We start from the raw sequence: 7,771 nt of genomic DNA, 5'->3' as shown, positions 1-7,771 counted from the left end.
TGAGACGGAGTCTCACTCTGTTGCCCAGGCTGGAGTGCAGTGGCCGGATCTCAGCTCACTGCAAGCTCCGCCTCCCAGGTTTGCGCCATTCTCCTGCCTCAGCCTCCTGAGTAGCTGGGGCTACAGGCGCCCGCCACCTCGCCCGGCTAGATTTTTGTATTTTTTAGTAGAGACAGGGTTTCACCGTGTTAGCCAGGGTGGTCTCGATCTCCTGACCTCATGATCTGCCCGTCTCGGCCTCCCAAAGTGCTGGGATTACAGGCTTGAGCCACCGCGCCCAGCCTCACCATTGTTAATCAATTCAAATGGAAAAAAATTCTTTTATTTGTTACAAGTGAATTAAAGAATCACATATTTACTGAAGCTGATAGTTATTTATCAAAGGAAGCTGCATTTGCCTGGTAACTGAGATAACTTGTAGTAATTAAAAGATAAATTGGTATTTATATTGAATTATAAAGAAATCTATACCTCATTTAGTATTTAATTACAACTCGCTAAAAGCAACCTAACTGCTTCATGTATTTTCAGATTTACATAAAATTATATAACAAATAACATCTTAACATTTATTAGCTTTTAAATTTTGATGATTTTATTTTAAAACTAAATAATTACTCTATACAAAGCTGGCTTTGTTTCTAGTAAAAATAATTTGCAGATTCAATTTTCCGATGTACTAGAAAATGGTATATTGGAAAATACGGTAGTATTAACTGTAAATTCTGGTAGTATCAACTGCAAATTCCACATACTGTATCATATTTAAGTAGATGGGACTTTCTGTCTGACAAAATGCATAGTTTCACCTCGGAATTCTGTCACCCTTGAAGGAATAGTCAAGGTGAAATCCTTGGCTACTCAAGGGATAAACAATATGGCCATTTTTATAATATAATATCTTATTTAGAAGTCACCATGTCAAAGTTTTCTTTTTCTACTTTCCAGTGAATCGACTCACTATGACACAGGAAGCACCAGCCTAAATTGCAAAGAATAGAATAAGAATACAGAATGGGAATAAAGAAACAGTAAAGAAGAAAGAGAAACAAAATTTAAAAGCAAGAAAATCTGTTTCATGTTTAATAATGCAAATGAATGTCATCTAGTGTGTGGCAAGTGTGACGTATGTTACTTGATGATTGCATAGTTAGACTGATGTACCTCGCTATTTATGTCTGTGACTCACTTTATCTGCAATGTTATACTCTGAGGATTATTTTCAGAAACACAGCTTTATACTATGAACATTCCCTGTCATGTTCTAAAAATTTGCAAACATTGCTATTTTGAAATAATAATATCAGTAACAAACAATTAGGAAAAAAAAGTGTTAAAAATCTTCTTGATAAGACAATGTGATAAATATCTCCTTTATTTTTCTTGTGTAAGGATTTTCAAGTCCTTTTACTTTATTTTGAGGACAGATATAATTGAAATACATAACTGAATAAATCTGAAAGTCCATTTTTTTTATTAGGGAGTAATTAATTCTCTAATTTATATATTACTTCTTTCCTCTCAACTATAAATTTTGTTAAAAAGTATTATTCATCAGAAGCTAAACCAGATAAACATAATAACATAAATATACAAATTCAGAGAATAGTTTTAAAGGCAAAAATTAAATTTGATCTCAGAAAGTGTAAAATATAAATAAGTATTAAGCTGTTTTAATTCAGAAATTAAAAACAATTTATTCTTATCTCTATTTATTAAGAATAATATAAATGCAATTTAAAAATTAGTCTGCTTAATAATAGATATTATATAAGAGGATATATTTGTCCTGAAGAGCAGACAATATATGCTGAAAACTTACGCATGCTAGAAGCTGTATTATGATTTGTTTTTTATGCTTACTTAGTCCTTATAATTACTCTTTAAGATAGGTAACTTTTTATCCAACATTGATACTTGCAGACATATGCCTTGGCGCGGTGGCTCACCCCGTAATCCCAGCACTTTGGGAGGCCGAGGCGGGCGTATCACAAGGTCAGGAGACCGAGACCATCCTGTGAATGGTGAAACCCCGTCTCTACTAAAAATACAAAAAATTAGCCGGGCGTGGGGGCGGGCGCCTGTAGTCCCAGCTACTTGGGAGGCTGAGGCAGGAGAATGGCTTGAACCCGGGAGGCGGAGCTTGCCGCGAGCCGAGATCCTGCCACTGCACTCCAGCCTGGGCGACAGACAGAGACTCCATCTCAAATAAATAAATAAATAAGATACTTGCAGACATAGTTCTTAAAATTGTTCCTTATACAAGATTAAAATTGCTGTTTGTAAACGTAAAGTGTAATTTAAACTCTTTTTGTGTTCCTGATTTTTACTGCACTGTCATTAAAACCCTGCTAAATTTTCTATAGTAGCCTGGCACACTTAGCTATATGTATTTTTTGTATGTGTGACCGTTGGATTTAATATAATTGGCAAATTGGATCTAGGTTACTTCCCTATTATTTACATTTTTCTGAGGAAACCTTGTTAATTGGTTACATTTATTGAAATAGTTGGAAAGCAAAGTGAAGTTTCTAATTCAGTAAATGAGTTGTAAACCAAATCATGTGATATCTTGAATGCTGTCTTAACTTACTTAGAATAACCCAGCTCTGATATGTCTGAATTATAGTAAAATAGTACATAAGAGATAAGGATTGATAGGAGATAACAATATAAAAGCTAGAAGAAGATCATAAATGAGATTCACATACAGACATAAAGAGAGGATAAATGAGACCTGGAAAATTATTACCACCAAACTGGCTTTGTGAATAAATTCTGAAAAACCACATGACTTTGTATTCATCATTTATTTTAAAACAGAAATTTATTGAAATAATGGGAATTGGACATTAGACATAAATGAAAAGTTAGGCATTTTTAATATTTTTTTCTTTTTCTTTAAAGATTAATTCCTCCTGGAATAACATTGACTCAAAACATGGAACTTATTATGTGCCAGGAATTGTTCTAAGTAATTTGAATATAAAATTATTTTAATCCTGGCAGCAAAAGACAGATTGATGGTAAGAACATTGAGACTGAGAGACGAAGTATTTTGTCAAACTAAGAATTCAACCAAAAAAGTTACAACTAGAATTCAAACTAAGTTTTATCTGATTTCAAACATCAAGCTTTTCTCACCACTCTACGCTGTCTCCTCAAGATCAGAGTTTGTAATGCCGGAATGTTCTAATTAAAATCAGACATGTATGATAATTACAAGAATATTCACAGCAGTAATCCAGAAATTGAGTGTCTCCACTTATTTCAAAAAGTAAAATTACATTCTGAAAGTCAAATTAATTTTAATTGACAGTGATGATGCTCTAACTGTCATATAACTTTTCGGAGCGGAAAAGGAAAGAAGAAAGGGATAGACAAAACAAAAGATAAGATTTTATTACTTTCAAATAGTAACAACCATTTTCTTTTCAGAACCAAATATGATTATATGATTTTACATTCAGACATTAGGTACATTTATATATGGAAATATATTATAAAATATAAAATATCTTATAATTATTTTGTCTGCCAGTGTGAATTTGCTCCAGAACTATAAATATTGTTGCAACCAATTTGGCTGTACTTCAGGAAAGTAAAGACAAAATAAAATGCATTTCATCATATAATTATATTATTAAAATAACAAGTACTATTAGAATAAAGAAAATTATTGTAATTTTAACTAATTTATTTTTGTAGATTTTCCCCTTTCTCTAACATCAATTAGATGAGCAACATCCCCTTTCCTTTTATTACTGTTTTATTTTTAATTTTGTTTTGTAAAACAATTCCTTTTTTATTTCATTTTGTAAAGAAATTCTTTTTTGCTTTGGGGGTAGTTTCTGATTCAAGTCTCAAAATACAAGTTACTGAGTTGACATTAGCATTTCCTTTTTAGTCAATGTCCTCACTTCTTCAGGAGATTTTATTAGATGAGTCAGAGATAGATAAATTAGTTGAAAGTGCTTTGAAGGTAAGCAAGGTCCTTAGGAGAAATTTCCTGATGCTGATGCTGAGGAGGCTATGGAGTGTTCTATTGCTGAAAGTGGGAAGGACTCATATGACTTTCTAGCTAGACCCCACCAAGCTTCAAAAGCTGGTGGGGCAGTGTGATTGCTATAGTTTGGATGTTTGTCCTCTCCAAACTTCATTTTGAAATTTGATCTCTAATGTTGCCAACTTTGGCAGATAGGGTATGGTGGGAGATATTTGGGTCCTGGGGACAGATCCCTCATGAATAGATTAATGGACTCCCTAAGGGGCGAGTGAGTTCTTATTCTTTTTTTTTTTTTTTTTTTTTAGGATCTTGACGGAGTCTCGCTCTGTCGCCCAGGCTGGAGTGCAGTGGCCGGATCTCAGCTCACTGCAAGCTCCGTCTCTCGGGTTCACGCCATTCTCCTGCCTCAGCCTCCCGAGTAGCTGGGACTACAGGCGCCCGCCACCTCGCCCGGCTAGTTTTTTGTATTTTTTAGTAGAGACAGGGTTTCACCGTGTTAGCCAGGATGGTCTCGATCTCTTGACCTCGTGATCCGCCTGTCTCGGCCTCCCAAAGTGCTGGGATTACAGGCTTGAGCCACGGCACCCGGTTTATGCACATAAATTTCTAATAATCGTCTCACACTCAACCAAATCAAACCAGTGATTCTAATTTCCAACTATAAACTGTTCTTCCCCCAATTTTTCCCAACTCAAAATACAACACTGTGATATATTGCATTTACAAATCAAAGTCATAATTTTCACACCATTTAAAAACTGATTTGATATGTCAGGAAGTCCCATCATCATTACTTCAAAACTAATTCTAAACCTGATCATTTCTCTTTCTCTCCTACCACCTTAATCCAAGCTCTTATTAAATAGCCACCTATTGAATTCTCTGCTTCCTCATTTAATCTCTTAGAAAACAAATCACATTACTCACTAGGGAAAAACACTTCAGTCACGTAGAGCCATTTTTCAAATAAAATTCAAATTCCTTACCAGGATCTATAGAGTTCTGTGTGAACTAGCCCTTGTCTCATTAATCTCATCTCTTTTGAGATTAAGGGATCTCAATTGCTCTTTTGACAAAAATACTAAACGTTTTTCCCTCTGCCCTTTTAACAATTCAAACCTTCTTCAAATTTAGGTTAATTACTCTTGCTGTCCCAGATATACGCATGGGGTGACTCACAGTAATTCAGATTTTACATCAAATGTCTTAATTCTAAAGAGTACTTCTCTAAATCATCCCATCTAAAATATGCATCTGTTTTTCTCATTCATGTTCAGTCATATATCAGGTTTATTTTATTTATAGCATATGCTACTTTAGAAATATTAAAGTTTTTTTTTTTAATTTGTTATTTACTTGATTTGTTTCTGTATAGTTTAGCATGTCACCTCCATGAAAGTATGGCTTTCTCTGGCTCATTCACAATGCTTAGATGTGTCTAGCACATTGCAGAAGTCTCATGAATATTTACTGAATAACTGAAATGTTATTTTTTAAATCTTGTCTCCAACATAATTAAAACTTGATAATTTGCCTTTCAAGTCTCACTTTTTAAAAAGTACAGCATTAAGCATATTAGACACTTCATAAAAATAATAAAATTGGATTTAACATTATTTTAATAGATTAATTGCTTTTAAGAATTGTTAAAACATCACACATAGAATAATCAACAACTCACAATAATTAGTAAGACATAATAGAAAATATGTATTTCTCAATACAAAGCATAATTAGTGAGTAGAATCCAAACTTGGGCCTGGATTTTAATAGCAATTCTCTTTGTCTCTGGTGGTATTACTTTCAATTTTTACTCGAGACTTCTAATCTTCAGTTTACTTAGCTATTATGTGGGAATAATTTTAATTACAGATGTCGAATTTATACATTTCCACAATCTATTCAATGAAATAATGTATGCAAACCACTTGGTAATGTGCCTAAGAGGGTATTCAGAAAATAAATTTTAACATTATTACTAATATTTTTAAGATTTGAAATTTAAGTTATCACAATCTATTAAAATATCTCTTAATTATCGTTACTTAGTTTATATACAATATGTTGGAAATAAGCTAGAAATTCCTCAGAAAAAAATGCAGAGAAAAGTGTAGTAGCCTGTATTTTCTTTTTTCTTTTTTATTTTAATGACAGGTTGGTAGGTTTTGATGCTCCAGAAATATAATGTCACAGTATAATGCCCAATGGAATACAATTGTTAGCAATAACCAAAAGATTAGAACAGAATTTCTAAAACTAAATATGTTTGAGTCTCCCAACTAAATTTACTACAGAATCTTCTATCAGAGGTATTAGATGAAAATTTGTCCATGAGCAATTAAAGACATCTTTAACAAAAAACAGAAGGATGATATCTTGTTATTCATTAGAATGTATTTTCATGATAGAATGACAAATTATTTACTCTAGTTGTAATGAATAAATTTAATGTCTGCACACCTCAGAACCATCATCTGTCAACTGAGGATAAAAATAGTCATTACCTCATGTAACTAATATAAAAATTATAAAACATAATCAAATCAAAGTTTAACACAATACTTGCATATTCATTCAATTTTATCTATTATTTTCATTATTATAAATACAATGATATGAACAGTTAAGCATTTGAACAATATACTTGTTCTTCAGATTACAAAGGTCAGAGAAGTCTTATATTGTAGTGATTAAAGGTTATTAAGTTATGTAAGACATAAATATAAAACTCTGATGTGAGAATCAAAAGCACTAGAAATGAATATTGTTGAAGTGATAAGAGTTAACAGCTATATAGTTTTTTCCTCAAGAGTAAAATCTTATGATAGAATTTTTTTATGATGCATGAGGCAAAACTAATGTTGGTGTTTTCTTCAGTGTCCACTTTGTCAGGAGGATAATTTGTCCTTTCATATAAAGGTAAATCAGAAAAGTCATTCAATTTACAAATGTATTTTAAGCATCTTCAACATGTGAAAAGTAAGAGATGGATCATTTTAAGCAATGAAAAATAATATCATGAACCAAGATTTATAAGTGGAAAAAACATAACATTTCAGGGGCAAACAGAAGAGAAGAAAGACACAGGGAGAGGTAACTGGCAGAAATTTGTGCAGGACATCATCAATCAGGCTAAGGTTTATGAACTTTGTTTCTCTTTAAAGGTAGGACAAAAATCTAAATTCAAATAATTCTGTCCTCTAAAACTGGACATATTTTGACTTTATGTTATAAGAGGAAAGTCCAAAAAACTTACGAAGAAAATAAAATTAATCCTGCAAATAAAATATATCCTAAAAACATTTTGACAAAAACAAAAAAATATAAACCAAGAGAGATTTTTTATAAGAATGTCATTCAACATAGCGCAAAAGAGGATTTAGATTTTCAAAACACTAAGATTAAGCCTATGGTAATTCATACCATGAAAAAAAATACGACTTTGAGAAAAAATTGAAATTATAACCAACCCACTCTTCTTGGGTCAGTTTTTACTCCCTTGTATCATTTGGTGAAATAATCTTCCAAGGTTTAAGTAAAGTCTGATGGTCTAGAGTATCTCTAAGAAATAACATTTATGAATGTATTCAGAAGGAGAAAGACTAAAATAATATAGCAGATAGATAGGGAGGTAAATAAACTGACATATAAATAATAGACAGTGAATACTACAAAATATTTCCATATATATATTTTACATAGAAGATAAACTTGTATAATATGCCTACAACTGGAAATATCACCTTGTTATAATAAAGCCCTAGC

This window comes from Mandrillus leucophaeus, unplaced genomic scaffold (assembly GCF_000951045.1).
Source record: "Mandrillus leucophaeus isolate KB7577 unplaced genomic scaffold, Mleu.le_1.0 Scaffold806, whole genome shotgun sequence".
In the NCBI taxonomy this organism is placed as follows: Eukaryota; Metazoa; Chordata; class Mammalia; order Primates; family Cercopithecidae; genus Mandrillus; species Mandrillus leucophaeus.
Note: the sequence above shows the minus strand (reverse complement) of the source record.